The following is an 18,006-nucleotide window of genomic DNA, read 5'->3' on the forward strand; positions in this document are numbered from 1 at the left end:
ACCCCCGTTTTGGCGTGCACCCGCTCACGAGTGCAACCGGCTGGTGTTTGGAGCATTTGATATTTATAAATACCTGCACATTACACTTAAGTATTCCAAACAACCATGACAATTCTTAAACTTATTTTCAGTAATGTTCCATGGCAAGTTGTTAGACCTGGGGGTCGCTAGTTGGCTGAGGTAGGTACCTTAGGCCAAATAGGGACCCTTGCTTCCACGTTAGGGAAAGGAAGGACACCTTCTCAGATAGACTCCGCTCACCCCCTCGGTAGCTTGGCACCAGCATCCAGGCTTATCTTCAAGGCAAGTGTGTAAAGTATTTGCAAACACGCTCTCAGTAGCCCAATTATGACACCACAAATGGACTCCACATGGGTTTCATAAAAACAAGACTATACTTATATAAAAAGATATACGATGAGACCACACAATATAAATCCAACATTTGTGTATTCGTAATATTCCTCCTGGTGGGTTATTAGGCCAGCCAGCCCTTGTAAATTCTGGCAATATTAATGAGCAATTCTAAATGATCCACTGCAGTCCTAATCAATCCTATGCAGATCGTAATGCAAGAATCAGGCACTATGCAATGTAAAAAAAACACAATCAAGCAGTTCGTAATGCCAAAGAAATGCAATGCGTAAAGCAACAATCAGGTAGTTCGTTATGCAAACTAACGCAATGCGTAATGCAACAACCAGGTCGGTCATTATGCAAAAATATTGCAATGTGTAATGCAACCATCAGGCAGTTCTTAATGCAGGAATAATGCAATGCGTAATGCAACAATCAGGTAGTTTGTAATGCAATGCGTAATACTCTAATCAGGTAGTTAGTAATGTAGAAATAATGCAATGCGTATTACACTCCAACACCGACCACAGTGTCTTAGGCGGTCTTTCCGCCACTCGTACTGACTCGCGGTCAGCTTCCATCAACTGATGCCCCCACATGGGTATGATGTAAACCAAGGTGCAGCTCCGCACTCTGGCCCAGGTACTGCCACTCCTTGGCAAGTATGGGCCGCAATACGAGCCGCAGCAGAAGCTCGTGTTGCAGGAATGGGAGAGGCTGAGAGCATCTCTCTCTGAGCCCACACCCTGCCCCAGGCGGCAACACACGTTACCTTGCTCCCCTCTCCTCTTCCCGCACTTGGGCCTCCGATGCAACTTTGTGGATTCCGAGCAGTGGGACATGGGCTTTCACAGACGGGGTTGGTTTGAGGTCCCGCAACGGCGGGCTCAGGCTGGCGGCTCAGCTTCTCTGGGGCTGGCGGACCGGCCGCTGGTGATACAAAGATCTCAGGCTGCAACAGGGCACATGCATACAGCATTGCTGAGACTCACTTGATCTTTGGTTGTGCATGATCACAGGGCACTCCTTACAAAGGTCTCAGTCTGCAAGAAGCAAAGAACACAGCATCGCTGAGACTCACTTGGACTCAGGGTGTGCATGACAACAGGGCAATCCTTATAAAGGTCTCAGGCTGCAAGAAGCACACACACACAGCATCGCTGAGACTCAATTGGACTTCGGGAGTGCACAATAAGAGGGCAATCGCCACGAAGGTTTCAGGCTGCACAAAGCACACACACACAGCGTTGCTGATACTCACTTGGACTCCAGGTGCACACGATCACAGGACAATCCTCACAAAGGGCTCAGGCCGCAAAAAGCACCCGCACACAGCGTTGCTGAAACTTGCTTGGACTCCAGGTGCCCATGATCACAGGGCAATTCTTACTAGGGTCTCAGGCTGCAAAAACAACACAGACACAGTGTCACTGAGACTCACCTGGAAACTTTTGTTTTCCTGAGTTTCCGCAACAGGGAGCCAGCTCTCCTTGGGCCCTTGTAGATAAGTTACTTCAGTACACAGCACAAAGCAAAGTCCTTTGAAGCAGGGGGGACACAGCACACAGCAAAATCCCTTTAGCCTTTCCTTGGTTAAAGCAGCAAACTGCAGACCAGCCCCAGAACACACAGCAAGGCATAGAGTTGGCCCTTGGGCCCTGGGGACCAGATCTTCCATGGCCATAACATATCTATTAAAGGGAGGGAGGTGTACAAACCTTGAGACCCCATCCATGAGCCTATTGTAGCACTGGACACACCATTCACTGGTGCCTCATTAAAATATAGGTAGGTGCCCCCATACCAGAGCCACATTAGGACCAGGGCACCCCATCTTCGGGGTAAATGTTTATTGTTAAATAGGGGAAGAGTTAGCTTGGTCCTCCAGCCTTATTAGGCCCTAAGGATACCACCCCCTGGGGCAAAATTGAACTAAAGAAGGGGTGCCACGTGGACTTCTTTCCCAAGCCTTAAGCCACATCTGAGCTTTTATAGGACCTGGGGACCCAATGATCAGGGCTGTATATATCATTCAGAAGGGGAGGGGGCATGAGGCCTCCCTCTCCAAGCCTTCTCAGGCCCGAGAGACCCCATTCCCCAGGGCTTTAGGTGGATGCCCAAGTGCCCACCTTGGGTACCAACAAACTACATGTTGGGGTCCACAGGGGGGAGCCTCGGGGAGCCCTCAGCTCTAAGCCAGCTCACTGTATGCTGCAAGGGCCCACATTGCTACTGCCCAAGGGAGTAGCTGTTTTTTGCATGTTCCCTCCAGGTGGTATCAATATCTGTTATGTCTTCTAAGGGTGGGTGTCAAATTCCGTTCTGCTCGCGGAATTTGCGATATTTTAAAAATGATCGCGTCCCGTAGAGAACGCAGAAATGTCTAAATTTCCACGATTCACAGAGTAGCAGAGATTATTTTCATGTTCACACTTTGAAAATGCGTTCTCGCACGCGTGATCCCCTTACCGGGATCCCTGCATTCGACGACGAGTTTTCTGATTAGTTCGCGTCCTCCACGAGATGTTGGTAGCCGGTCGCACTATCCCGGAAGAGTTTGGGATCAGGATCAAGTCATTCGCCTCGCCATCAGACACCGCGAGAGTCTGATATTGCGAACACGTCATTCTCTACTGCGAGAGAGAGGGTGAGGTTGCGAACACGTCAATCTCCACAGCGACAGAGAGTGTATGATCGCGAACATGTCATTTTGGACGAGCCATCGACATCCGACGGAAGTGTGGCGAAGCTCGCGAACACGCAAAAGTTTCAATCTGGAGAAGAATATTATCTCTAACAGTATAAAAACTTATGTAAATGATGATTTGGATGAAAAAACCTCCTCAGATTGATATTTGGCTGTCCTTTTTTGTGCATGAAGTCCTTTAAAAAAAAAAAAAGAAATTGGGGTGAGAGGGAAGAAGTGCCAGAGTCTCCAACTTCCTGTGCCTGTCCAGCAGGCTCCTCCCAGTGCTTTGTCCATCTCCTGTTCATTCTGCCTTTGGATTTTGAGCTGAAAGGATCACTCTTTGTGTCTGCTGCATCATTATCATGGGCTTTGATGACTTTTGAATTTGATATTTTACAAGTAAGTTGGTGTTGTGTGTTTGATTGGGGGCATTGCAGTTGCTGCAACTACAATTTTGGTACTTATCATTCTTTTTTTAAACGTTTTTGTGGGTTCCCAGTAGGGCCAGAGCTAGTCATGGGTGGGTGCATGATGAAGCAACTGTTCCTTTGGTGTGTGTTGAATGTATTTCAAACATCATTTAGGGAATGGATGGCATTTGAATGAGTTGCAAAATTTGTTTTTTGACGGGTATTTCTATTTTTGGGTTTGTGCTAAAGGAATGCCTTTGTTCTGTGTGTGTGTGGTGTGTTGGTGTGTACCTTGCAGACCTTGTTTTCACTGTGGAGTATCATTTTTGCATTTTATTGCATTAAAAAGGCAAAGCAGTGTGGTTTAGCATGCATCCTTTGCCTGGCTTTTATAGGCCTTTTGTCAGTACATTATTTCCCAGTCCTCCTGCGTGTTGCTTGTGATTTGTTGGCTGGTAGCCTTTTCTGGCGGGAGTTATTAGTGTGCTGCTTTTGCCATATAGGCCTGCATGGTATTCCTTTGTGACCTAGGCTTCTTGTTGTGGGCCTGGCCATGATGCTGCTGGCCATTTTGAAAGCAGGCAGTCTGCTTTTCGCAATAGGCCTGCATTGTCTGTCTTATGTTTCTTGTAGTTGTGTGGGCCTAGCCATATGGCTTTTGGCCATTTTGAAGCTCAGTACTGTGCATTTGCCATTGGCCTGCAAGCTTGTGTGGCCTTGTCTGCCAACAGGCCTTTCATCCAGTAGTCTCAAAGCAGGTAGCCACAGGTGCATTAAACAAGTGTTTCTGTGTCTTCTGTTGAATTTAAACATCATTTAGGGCATGGATGGCATTGGATTGAGTTGCAAAATGTGTTTTGGGGGTATTTCTGTTGTTGGGTGTGTGTTAAAGAAATGCCTTTGTTGTGTGTGTTTGGTGTGTACCCTGCAGACCTTGTTTTGCCCTGTGGATGTTCGTTTTTGCATTTTATTGCATTAAAAAGGCAAAGCACTGTGGTTTAGCATGCATTCTTTGCCTGCCTTTTTACAGGTCTTTTGTCAGTACATTGTTTCCCAGGCCTCCTGCTTGTTCCTTGTGATTTGTGAGTGTCTGTGTAGTTGGTGGCCTTTTCTGGTGGAAGTTATTAGTGTTCTACTTTTGCCATATAGGCCTGCATGGTATTCCTTTGTGGCCTAGGCTTCTTGATATGGGCTTGGCCATGATGCTGGCAGCCATTTTGAAGGTAGGCAGTGTGCTTTTTGAAATAGGCCTGCATTGTCTGTCTTCTGTTTCTTATAGATTTGTGGGCCTGGCCATGTGGCTGGCAGCCATTTTGAAGGCAGGCAGTGTGCTTTTTGAAATAGGCCTGCATTGTCTGTCTTATGTTTCTTGTAGTTGTGTGGGCCTAGCCATGTGGCTTGTGGCCATTTTGATGCCCAGTACTGTGCTTTTGCCCTAGGCCTGCAAGCTTGTGTGGCCTTGTCTGCCAACCTTCTTTTTCATCCAGTAGGCTCAGAGCAGGTAGCCACATTCAACGTGACTAGAGAATGCCAGTCAAAGCACTCATCCAGGAGGTGGCAACACATTGGAACTCAACTTATTACATGTTTGATCGTCTTGAGCAGTACAGGCCAATCAATGAATATGTCATGCAAAGAGGGGATGCTACTGTGAATGGCATGACCCTTCAGATGGACCAATGGTGCCTAGGTAAATACCTGACTGAGATGCTTCTTCCTTTCAAGGTCTTCACACATGAAGTCAGCAAGGAGGACTGTACTATGGGCCAAGCTATCTAATATTTGCAAATGCTAGAGCATCAGCTGAAGGAGGTGTCTGAAGCATACAAAAGTGAGAGGAAAAAAATTAAGCATGTGAGTTGGTGGAGACCTTAGACCGTCGCTTATCTAACAATACAATACAAAGGTGTAAAATAAGATTTTGTCACAAGAACATTACATTTGTGCCACAATTCTGGATCCACAGGCAAAATGGGCACTGAAAAGTAAGACATTAAATCCTTTTTCATAAATGGATGTTGTCCGGTACAAAACTTGGATAGCTAAGTCAGCCAGTAAGTTGGAAAATGGATGGCTGCTAACTAAAATCCCACTAGATAAACCCACAACAAGTACTGCAGCAGGGCATCTGGCGTCAAGTTCACCTTTAGAGCCTGAGGGCAGTACGTTTGGCTCAGAACACTCATCAACACTCTCGACAACAGCAAGAACTGGATCATTAGGCCCAGTAAAATCGTTAAACAATTGGTATTTACAGCAAGGCATCTGTAGGTCCAGTGCTGATGCAAAGACAAAAGAGCCTGAAAAAAGTGTAGCACCACTGAACATTGAGCGTATGGTCCAGGCCTATCTGGAGGACCCAACAGAGGTGTACATTGATCAAAACCCATTGCGGTATTGGTATGGGACAAGGGGCCAATGGCCACTGCTCAGCAGGCTGGCGATAAACTATCTGGCTTGCCCTGTCGCAAGTGTCTCTTCTGAAAGTCTTTCAAGTGCTGCTGGTTACATTGTAACAGTGAAAAGGACCAGTCTCTTGCCCAAAAACGTGGAGAGGTTAACAATGATAAAAATGAATCAGCACTTTATACCACCAAATTACACAATACATGAATCAAGGGAGTAAGATGAGGACAGCGACTCAGGTGACGGAAGTAGTGTGTTAGATGATGATTACCTACTTCTGGTTGAACCCCCAGAGTTTACGGACAAGCTATAATTCCCTGACAATTAGGCTTGCACTTCTTACTGTCTTCCTTCCTTATTTTCTTTTATTTGTGTGCCTGTCTTTCTGGTTAGAAACTTTGAATAACAATAAATCCATCACCACCGTCTTCTAGTCTTTTTATTGCCATATACAAGTTTCAGCTGTCTGCATTTCACAGTCCACTCCTCTGAATCCTGCTCCTCCATCCTCCTGAATCTCCCTAAATCCATTGCCCTCAAGCCAGATGATGATTGGATGATGCAAAATAGAACAAAAAAGAAAATCTTTCCTAGTCCCTCCAAAAGAAGTGGAACATGATGATGACTACTAAAGCTATCCTCCTTTTTGAGTCGAGAGAGATTGCCCATTAACTGAAGATGAGAAAGAACAGGTAATGAATGATGCCATGCATTGGACTCTGATTGTTGTTGTTTGTTGAGTATGAAGTTAATTAATTGTGTTCTATATGTAATCTTCTACACACGAATAGTAACTCAAGGCAATTTTTCCCTCTTGTATTTTTAATAACAAATTTGTACTTCTACTGCAGGCCGATACATTGCATATTCAAAATAGGAATGGGACTCAATCTGTACACTGCACACTGAGTAGGACAACGCCATGATGATGATGGCGAGAGAGATGGCCCCTTCACTTAAGATGAGAAGGGACAGGTAATGAATGGCATGCATTGGACAACGAGTGATTGGTGTTTGTGTTGTTGTTGTTTGTTGTGCATGAAGTGAAGTCAAAGTGTACTAGTATTTACTCTACACACTAGCAGTGACTCATGTCAATATTTCCACTCTTGTTGTTTAATAACAAAATTGTACTTCCACTGCATGCCGATCCTCTGCATTTTTGAATATGGAATCTGGACTAACTTGGTACACTGCAGACTGAGTTGAACCACACCATCATGATGACCACAGTGACATAGTATCTTCGCAGTTACTCAGTACAAGGATCGGAGAAGACTGATGGAATAAGTTAGGGCGTTTCATGAGTGGCATAAAAGGTAAACAAGACAACAAAAACCCCAACAGACCTAAATGTCTGTATAGCGGTGGAGTCGAGTGTATCGGTGGTATGACTGCAGTGCATTGATTTAGTCACATGAATTGTAAAATGCTATGTTGCTGGATATGTGCTTTGTCCAACTCTTTAAAAAAATGTACGCTAAATGATGGATGTGCAAAGGGTGCCGTCACCTTGGGACTGCTCTGTCCTTTTGTTGTTTTAGTTTAATGCTGGAAACAGACTAGAGAAGACATTATGCATCCATGTCGCCTCTGAAAGTGTTCTTGTTGCACTACACCATAACTTGTGCATTATTTTCAACTTGGTTTCTCAATATACCTTTTGTTTTTCAATCTACAATTACAGGCCAGGCCTTACCCTGTGCTATACTTGGGAAAACAATGCACACTTACCTTACCAATGAATCTACATCTGCCAGACTGGCAGTGCCGTCACCCAAGATTGATGGACGGAGCATCCATGGAAGGTAGGACCAAGAAGAATGCCGAGATACAGCTCCCTATTTTGACCAGGATAACACAGTAACAGTATCAACTTTCATCATCTTTTAAAAAATTAGATTTTTTTTTGTCTTCAACCATTATAACAGTGTGTTCTTGTTATTATCATTATGTTTGCTCTCTGTTTACAAATCATCCCTACAGATATTTTAAACTTTTCTTTGCTATCTTTAAAAGTAAGCCTGGTACAACTGAACACAAACTGTATGTAATCCTGGTCTCCTTATCATCATCATGCATGCATTTCGTTTTCCTCCCTTAACAGATTATAATGAATATGGTAGCCTACAAACATTGTGTTGTTTGTTGTTTGTCCATGCATACTGTTTTTCTTTGTCAAACCTTTCCCCAAACCCCCCCTTCCCAACCATTCAACGAACTCTAACCCTCTTCCCCCGGGCTGTGTGACTTACTGAGGTGTGACTAAATTAAATGTTCACCAATAATTCATCACACGCTTGCTGGGGCGGATGTGGCAAAAGCAACAGTAATTCAATTTCAAAGCAGGGCAAGGATCTTCTTCTGCTTGCCCACCCATGAGCAGTATATTTGTGAGGTAATTTTTTTACCAAAAGAACCTTATACATCAGCATTAATTGCGGTATTGATTGGATTTGTTGCCATCCTCCTACACAGCCCTAACGTTTACTCTTGTGTCCTGTGTACTGTAGGCCTAGTCAAGTGACTAGACACAACTAGAGTTTTTAACTCTGTGTACTAGGCTATCCCCACCACAATTATGTTTTGTTGTATTTTTGCATATTATTGTTTGGCAGCAAGTTCTGTGCTGTACTTCATTCTACTACTCCTTGAAGCATCTCTCTCAGGCGACTGACTGTCTCATTTTCTTTTTTTGCAAATGTTACTGCCAGTGTCTACTATTACTACTACCACCACAACCATGGCATGTTAGGAAAGAAAATCATCATCACCATGCATGCATCGCTGTGCCTAAGTTAAACATCAAGCAAAGGTAAGAGAAGTTTGGGGGATGCATAATTAATAATGGACATGTTTTCATTAATTCAATTTCACACACCCCTTTCAGTCCAGTTGCAGAATGCACAGACTAGGAGAGACTGACAGTACTAGTAGGACAAGTCACTCAGTAAGGGATGCCGCATCTATCTGTTTTTATCTTACAAAGTGAACCAATTATTTAAATCAAACACTGGCTGTGGCCCTGGCCTGCACCAGCAAGGAAACAGTGTGATGTAAAACAGTAACCCCACCCACAAAACATTAACAACATTGTATGTAAAGTATAAATATATAATTTATTCCCCAAACAAAAATAAACTATGTAAAAAAATCCCACAACACCTGACCCACCCCTCTCCCTAACCCCAACCAATGTCCGTAGCGAAAAAGTCCAACCTAATGTCCAGTTGTCCAAAGAAACACCAATGCCCGATTCCCACCCACCAAAAGAATAAATAAAAAAGGGGCAATGAACAGGGTCTTATGCTAGGCGGGCTCGACTCTCCTGGAGGACACGTACTTGTTCCACTAGCCGGGCAACACGGCGCTTCAATGCGCAGCAGTTGCATCAACAGGGGGAGCAGCAGTGATGTTAAAGGAGGGGCGGCGGTGGGCAGCTGCCAGACGGTGGTGCCGGAAAACACTGGAGGGGTGGCTGGGGCCCGGTTGCTTTGGAGGAGGCTGCAGCTGCTGCCGCCTCCTCCTCCTCCTCTGCCAGAACCACCAGCCGACAATATACCCACTGTATTGCCTCCAGCTTCCAGCGCCGGAAGCTGGAGGCAATTCCTTCCTGTCTGGTGTCCCCTTGGAAGGAGTAGCTATATACCAAGAAGAAAAAAACAAGACTATTGTAAAATATACTCTTAGCAAAGCAGTAAGACAAATTCATTTTACACATAGTGGCACAGTAGCACTAGCAAGCACAGTACATAACATTTGTGGTATGTATCTATCCTCCCACTTCCTTGGCCCTTAACATTTGTGGGAGTTTCAGGCATTGAACCAACCATGCATCTGATTCCTATCAGCCACCTGTCCCTTCATGCATCCCACATATCCTTCTCTGCCAGTCATAAATATTACATCTTGCCCGTCCTTCTTCCTTCCACCCTTCTTTCCCTTTTCGTTCAACCCATCCATCAAGGTCATCTGATCTGACTTTTAGTCTTCTCCATAAAACTTTCACAGCTGAGTTGAAATCAGATAGAAGAGGTCATTGGTTACTCAACACTACTGCCGCTAATGCTTTTACTAATGCTTAGTAAAGGATGTCTTCAACCGTTCACAACAACTTCTTACTTAGTAAGTCTCAACAGTACAGTATACAGTTCACCCTTGCAGTGAGTGTAATGTCAAAAAGTAAGGATTAGCAATCTAACCTACCACCGCCCACCACTGCTGCTGGCTCACCCCCTGCAGCTCCTCCTGCAACTGCCGCATCCTCTCCTCCAACAGTAGCCACATCGCCACTGGCCCCCTGCACTGGTGGTGGGTAGTGTGCCTAGAAAAACCATTACACATTTTTTAGATGTCATATACACCTCCACCCATTTTTCACTAGCAAGATTGAAAAATGAGTTAATAGTAATACATACATACATGAACAACATACATACATCACTAGAACAAATCAGGTAGTAGAGTAGACACTAGGGGCCTCATTTATGAAAAGTGACGCATCGCTGCATGAAAACAGCGATGCGTCACTTTTCACTGTGTCCTCCTTGCGACACCAATGATGCGTCATATTTACAGTATGATGCATCATGTCGCAAGGAGTTACAGATACGTCAGTATTTCTGACGTATCTGGAAGCGCAAAAGTCACGCAACTCCAGCAATGTGTCCTTTCACATGGGGAAAGCCCCATGTGAAAGGGCTTGCGTCAGTCTTACGCCTGCTGTGAGGCAGGCGCAAGATTTTGACGCAACAGCGTCCTAAAAGTGACGCAGTGAAATCTCATAGATTTCACTGCGTCACTATTACGAGGCTTTTTGCGGGTGAACGCCCCCTCTGCATACATTAAACCTGACGCAGGTATAATGTAGCGCAGGGGTTTACAAAGTGGCGCATCTGCTTAGATGCGTCCCTTTGTAAATAGTGCGCAACAGGAGGCATGTTTTACGCCGCCGATGCGTCACAAAAAGTGACGCATCGGAAACGCAAAATTGACGCAAGGCCTCATAAATGAGGCCCTAGGAGTTATATGGTCCCTAGGGTCATTCTAGTCTTTGCTTAGTTAGCCCAAGCCATGCAACCATTTTACCTTTTTGCATGTTACCTCGCAGCATGTTGTATAAGTCGCCTTTGAGCCCACATGAGCTCATACTGCTACTGTCTAAGCACTGCGTACAAGGTTGAACAAAACAAGCCACTTTGTTATGGAGTACTTGTGTTAGTCCATATTGCTTATCCATAAAAATTCTACACTTTTTGGCACAACTGAGAAATGCTTGCAATATACTAACGCGTACCATTTTCTCATAACAGAGGGAAGATTGCCTTCTACGAACCGTAGCTTTGCAGAGCTTATGATGTAATCAGTACAGATTCTTATAAGGTGAGGGGTCCCCAGAATTCGCTCAGAGATCTTTATTTATAATTTTATATAAACTATGTTAGTACCAAGGGGATGGTGGTGCTTCCACCACTGTTCAGTTATCATGATGTCGCATTTTTTTGTCTTTGTTCTATGGACTTGTAGTTGTAACTAAGTGTAACAATATTTATTGTCTTAATCTTATGCATTTTGCTTTTGGTGCGGCATTATAGAACAACGTACAGAGCTTGTCAGTTGAAAATAAACCTTTACATAGACTCTGTGGTATTTGGTGTGGATTTACACGAGGGAGTGAGCGAAAGGAAGGGTATGCATGTACATTGCTTTCACGACTGAGAGGTTGGGAGTGTTATGTTCTGGGTTGTCTACTCATTGGGTATCTTGGGGAGTTCAGGGAGCCAATAGTTATGAGACACTAGTAACTAGTCGGGCAGGGGATTGTGGTGGGTTCTGATTGAGGTGTCATCAATGTCCAATTTTCTTGTGCAAAGTTCTACATGTTCAAAATCCCTACAACACTAGTAGTATGTCCTAGCCTATCAAAATAGTAAAATCTGGTTGGGCATTTTGTTGGTGGGAATTGTTGAAAAGCCTCAAGATTAAGAAATCCTCAAGATTAAGAAGACTAGAAGTAGTAGAAGAGGACAACCCAAAGGACTGGACTCAATGGCTAGAGGTACTGGTGAATCTGAGTTTTATTTAAAACCTTTTAAATAAAGAGTGGCCAACTGGGCAAACTTAGCTACAGACAGACTAATAGTAGTAGTACAGAGAGTCATAGCAGAGGCAGTTAGAGGCAGGGATAACAAGAATTTAGAAACAGATAGTCTAGATCGAAGGATAATTGTTGGTAAACGATAGCATTAGGAAATGGAAACAATAGTTTGGAAAAAATAGGGTGCAGTAAAAGTTAGGGAATACGAATTATTAATATTAAAAACAGGAAGACTTACTGGGGCCAGCAGAAGAGCCCTCATCCTGGTCCTACTGTCCCTGGTGTTCAACTGCTCCTGCCGACTCCGACCCAGTCTTCTTGCCCCTGGGTGCTGATCATGAAAGATATAAGAAAGAGATAACCATTGATGATTGGTGTGAAACAAATAAAATATTTTTAAAAGACGGTCAAAAAAACAATTGCAATAAAATAGACCTATCTAATCTGGTCAACAAGTAGCATCGGGGGATTCGCGGCCCGACTAGTTATTATTTATCAACACTAATCCAGTGTTCCATTCTGCTTCCAGAATACTAACTAAGTCTAAGTACCACCTGACCTAGCCCACCTATTCCAGGTGTGCCAATTGTTCATTAAGTATGCATTTCCACTTCTTTTAGTCCTCAAAAATGCATAAATGGAGGACACATTCCTACATTTTTACATACACCAAATTGTTGGTTGGTTGCTGCTGATGTTCTGCTAGTTCTAAGCCTAATACCACTCATTGAACAAACTATAAAAGGTTCTACTAAGGACTGAGGTAAGCACTAGCAGCACTCAGCTGCACGTTATGTAACAGGGGGGCGTCACGCAGACCACTAAAAAATTACAAACTCATACTAATAGCTAATAAGTAACGAAACCTAAGTATCAATCCACCAGTATCCCTTAGTGACAGGACAAAAGTAGGGCTAGAGTCACTCTAGCATTACCTAACTTAAGTTCTCTAAAATAAACTCTTACATAATCACGCTAAGCGAGCGCAAACGCAAAGTTGCAAACAAGTAAGATTAGTAGCGCAGAGCACATGTGTCATAACAATCACAGAAGACTTTTAAACGTAATTTACCTGTAATGTAAGCAGCAGCATTGTAGCTGGTCGGAAAAACAAACATTCGCAATATATAACACAGAGCAGAAGAACAGACACAAAGCAGTAATAATTAAATAGCTACTCACCAAGCCCCAGCACCTCCACTCCTATCAGGCCCAGCTGGTCCTGCTCCGGGTCCTGGATATCGGACCACCGGTGCGTCAACTGGTTATGGGTGCACCGGACACCAGAGCAGCAAAACACTGCCCGGCGCACCTTTCCCCACCGTTGCCGATGCTCCCGGAGCCCATATCCGGACCCAGGCCTGCCACCTGCTGCCAGGGTTAAGGGTAGGTGGCGCTGCACAGCATAAACCAGTGTGGCCAACTCCACCTCCCCAAATAAGGCCGGTGCCTGCACCCCTTGTGGGCGCCGCCTTCCGCAAGGAAGGCTGTCGCGGCTCTAGCTGTGACGAGCCCTGTGGCCCTTTGCCATGGTTCCATGCCATGGTTCTGGGTAGAAGTAAGTAAAAGAAATGAAAAAAGCAGGTGATAGAAAAAGAGTGAAAAGGTAGTTAAAAACACACAAAAAGTAGACAAAAACAAAAAATATAGAATTAGGAAAATAGCGAGAGACATAATAAATAAAGAAGATCAAAATAAAGTTTCCCAAAACAAAGGATTGAAAATATAGAGGGAGGATTGAAAATCAGGCCCCAGAACCATAGCAATAGAGTGAAAAACAAGATCGTCGAGCCCATTGTGACTGCATGGGCAAGTTTGCACGATATTTCCCCCGAGCATACAGAAAGCATCGTGAACACGTAATGCGCGTTCCCGAACAGGTAATACTTATCGCGAATGGGCAGAAGCATGCAATGCAATCATACACCTGGTACCTAGGGCATTAGACCAAAAGAGGTCCCTAAGGCTGCAGCACAAATTCTTCCATCCTTAAGAACCCCACATCAAGTTCATGCAACCTGCCATTGCAGCCTGTGTGTCTTGGTGCAGGCAAAACTGAAAAGTCAACATGTTCCAACCCCTTGTGTAGCATGCCTGCCAGCACTACATGTGGTATATCTAAGAGACCCCTACAGCAGGCCTTACAGCCCTATGGCAAGGTGCACTATACCCATGTGAGGGCATATCTGTGAGAGTAGATATGTCCCAGTGGTATCTAAGTTCATCCTTAGATATTACCATTGCACAGAGAAACCATAACAAGTTCATGGGCTGGACACTCATCATTATGAGTTCCCCAGCTACATGATGGCTTCACAGTACCCCAGGGGGGCACCAAACACCTCATCTTGAAAACCCACAGTGATGCCAGTATTAGACACAGAGGGCACCTTAGAGGGGTCCCTGAAAACCTACTGACTACTAGTGTGTTCACAAATATGTCTCAGACAGCCTGCCACCACTAGACATGTTTCTGACCTCCTGGGATGAAACCCTTTACTCTCAAAGGCCAGGAACAAAGTCTGATTTGGGCAGATGTGTTCACACCTCATCCAAGCAGGAACTGCCTTCCAGAGAAAAAAGCTAAAGAAGAAGATTACAAAGAAGAGCTGCTGAACCCAAGAACTGAGAGCCTGCTGTGGAGTTTTGGTGTGAAACCCTGTCTGCCACTACAAGACTCACCAACTGTCTTATCCTGCTGCTCTGTGGCCTCTAAGAACACCAGAGGACTACCAGTCTTCACTAACTGCCCAAGAACTTGCTGGGAGTAGAGGAGCGACTCTCTTGCAGACCTCAGACACTGAAACCACAGAGTCTGGTCCATTGATTTGCAGCTACCTGGCCCAACCGGCACAGCAAAGGACCAGGAAGAGGTACTCAAGCTCTGGAAGGTCAGATCTGTCTCCCCACTGAGTGTGGAGGCACTAAGGTTGACCGGGGCCATGCAGTACCAGCCCCATAGGGAACCAAACACGCTACATTGAAGAGTCCAAAAAGGGCTCCAAATATACCAGGACCAAGCAGCCACCAAGGGACATCAAGATCCCTGAGACCCACTTTGAGAATGACCCAGCAGTCCTGAATTTTCCCTTGGCAACTGCTGGCCCCGGATCCGCGAAGGGGCACCTTTACGCACCTGGACCCACCTGCTCTTAGCCCAGCCCAACCTGCCTGGGTAACGATGGACCAGCTGTGCTCCTTTGTTCTTAGCAACCTTGCAACCCCAATGCTCATTTGGGAGCTCTCAGACTTGCCAGCAATTCCTCTTGTGCAGCCTGTCTTGAGAGGGCCCCCATTCCCAGCAGTGCACCAGCTACCAACTCCACCAATTACCTGCTCCCAGCAGAACTCAGGACTCACCCAACAGACTGTTGGTAGAACATTGGACCTTGGCTTCCTGCTACTCTAAACCCATAAGGTGAACCACTAAAACTGTCTGTGCTGCGTGATTTAGCTACCTGCCTCTTCCTTCCATAGTATTGTATGGTGCATAATTGACCACTACTTTGAACTATTTGCCTATCTTTCATAAGAAATACAGTCCTTTCCTTTGAATGTAGTTAGAGGTTTGAAAATATATTTTAAAAGATGTGCTATTTTTCTAAATTGGTCTCGGATATATTATCTGAGTGTGTGTCTCATTTATTGCCTCTGTGAGCACAACAAATCTTTAGCACTACCCTCTGATGAGCCTACCTGCACCTGTGCACTACCACAAAAGAGAGCAATAGTATTACCTACTTTAGTCTCTGTAACCAATAGGGGACCCGCCAGATTCTCTCTAATGTGTGTTTCATTTTAGTACACTATTTAGAGAGCCAGCTTCCTACAGCAACAAAGCTACTGTGTCAGTACCAAGATGGGGTCCTTTAAATGCTTAGGGAAGGAGGGCTGTGCAGACTCCCTCCTCTTTTATTATATATTTCAGCCCCTAGGGAATGGGGTACTAGGGGCCTCTAGGAGGCCTGGGGAAGGGTCCCATGTGCCCCCTTCGTAAAATAAAAACCCACAGTCACTCCCGGGCCTCAGGTTTATAAGAAGTGCGGGACCCCATGCTTTTTAAAAAAAAATGTGCAGCAAATTAGCTGATCCTCTGCGAATTTGTGGGAAAATTAGAAAAGAAATGTTTTGGACCCAGGCGGAGTCTCTCTTGGATCCTACCACCACGCCTAGGGGTTCAGGATATCTCTAAACTGCTCCCTTATGTCTTTTTATTACCTTGTTTCCTAGGACTAGTGACTGAGCCCCAACTCTTAAGATGGCTGCTGCCATATCGTTGTTGACGTGGTGGTAGCCAGTCAGATCTCAGCTAGCACTCTGTTCAGTCTGTGGATCCTCCCTGGTGTAATATGTACAACATTTTTAACCTTAAATTCCCCTAATCTACTGTACGGATTTACACCAAAATACAAAAAGCACTCTTTTTGGAACAAGAATTAGATTTGTGCCAAATTTGGTGTAAATCCGTTCAGCCGTTTGGGCCGAAGCTGTTTCTAAAATTCCTATTGAAAAATGAATGCCGAAACGAGTTTTGGGACCCCCCCCCTTTTTCTTGGACCCAGTTAAGGGATCCCCCTGAAACTTTCCTGTTAGAAGCTGAGGGAAAAAAAATGTGGGGGGAATATTTTGTCAAACGACGCTAACGTTATAAGCAATTTAAAAAAATCATTTCCAATAGAAACACAACCCTTACTCTAACTACTCAGAGGCACCTGCCATTGTGTGATATAAACCCTGCACACAATCCCCCGTGGGTGCCCAAACCCCTCCGTGAATACACTGCTAAACTGTAAACTCCTCAGATATTATATCACTGAGCACCGCCATGCACAGTGTTGTCATCACTGATGGTATTTCAGATGGCATCAGTGATGTTGTCAATGATGTCATAGAATATGTAAGATATTATTACCATACCTACCTATAATGTTACTTTAACATTTGTATTATATGTGCATATCTAGGCTTTTTAGCATAAAGTACTAATTTATTGATATATATGACAATGTCATCACCACACTACCCACAGCTGAAGGCCGAGCACAGCAGAGGGCAGCTACTCATGGATGGTTATAGCCAGGCCCTGTACCCATCCCCCCTCAGATGGCCACGCCCACCAAGCACAGGTTTCAGTCATGAGCAGTGTGGAGTCACGACGTTTGGCAGTGTGCAGCATGGGTATGGATGCAGGGCATGACTTGCTACCAGGCCCAGCAGCAAGCCCCCCAAAGGTAGCCTTTCCCCATCGCGCTTAGGGGCCTTAAACCACAGGCCAGGCACAGTACTGCAACGCCCTCTGGGTAGCCAACTCGCCCACACACGTTTGTGCAGTGCAAGGTGTGGAATCATGGTCTTTACTTTTGTGTGGTGTGAGGTGGGAAACAAAGCATGACCTACAGCCGGACCTTGCACTCAGTCCCCACAGGTAGCCCCCTCACCATAATAAGCATATTGCTGTGTGCAGCTTGGGGTTGCCCAACCGTACAGGATGCTGCTCCTGCATGTAGCCAATCGACTGCCACTGCACAACCTTCAACCATGTGCAACGTGAGGTTGGCTGCAGGGCCCTGTGCCCAGCCCCTCACAGGTTGACACCTCCCGCTGCACACAGCCAAAGGCTGTGCATGGGATAGCCACAGGGCTATTTGTGGCCAATACACAATCGGCACTTATGCCCCCCTTTTTTATTTTTAAATGTTTTTGAGAACCACATGACTCTTGCAGGAGCCAGCGTGGCCCCAGTGCTCCCACAGGACTGTTGGTTGAGTAAGTGGGTTGAACTGGCTCCTACTGAAGTCCTACAGGATTGCAGCCACCCATAATATATATATATATATTACCTACTGGCGGTTGCCAGTAGGTAGTTATAGTTAGGACCGATTTTCCATTGAAAATCTGCAACTTTCTGTTCCCAATATCTTTGGCTCCAATTGACGAATCTTCGCGAAATGTTCAAAACCCGTGAAACTCTCCAGTCTGTTCCTATCCTGAAAGTTTGGGGGTGATTTGTTAAGTGGGGGCCGAGAAAAAAGGGAGTCCCCAAATGG

This window comes from Lissotriton helveticus, chromosome 8 (assembly GCF_964261635.1).
Source record: "Lissotriton helveticus chromosome 8, aLisHel1.1, whole genome shotgun sequence".
NCBI classification, from domain to species: Eukaryota; Metazoa; Chordata; class Amphibia; order Caudata; family Salamandridae; genus Lissotriton; species Lissotriton helveticus.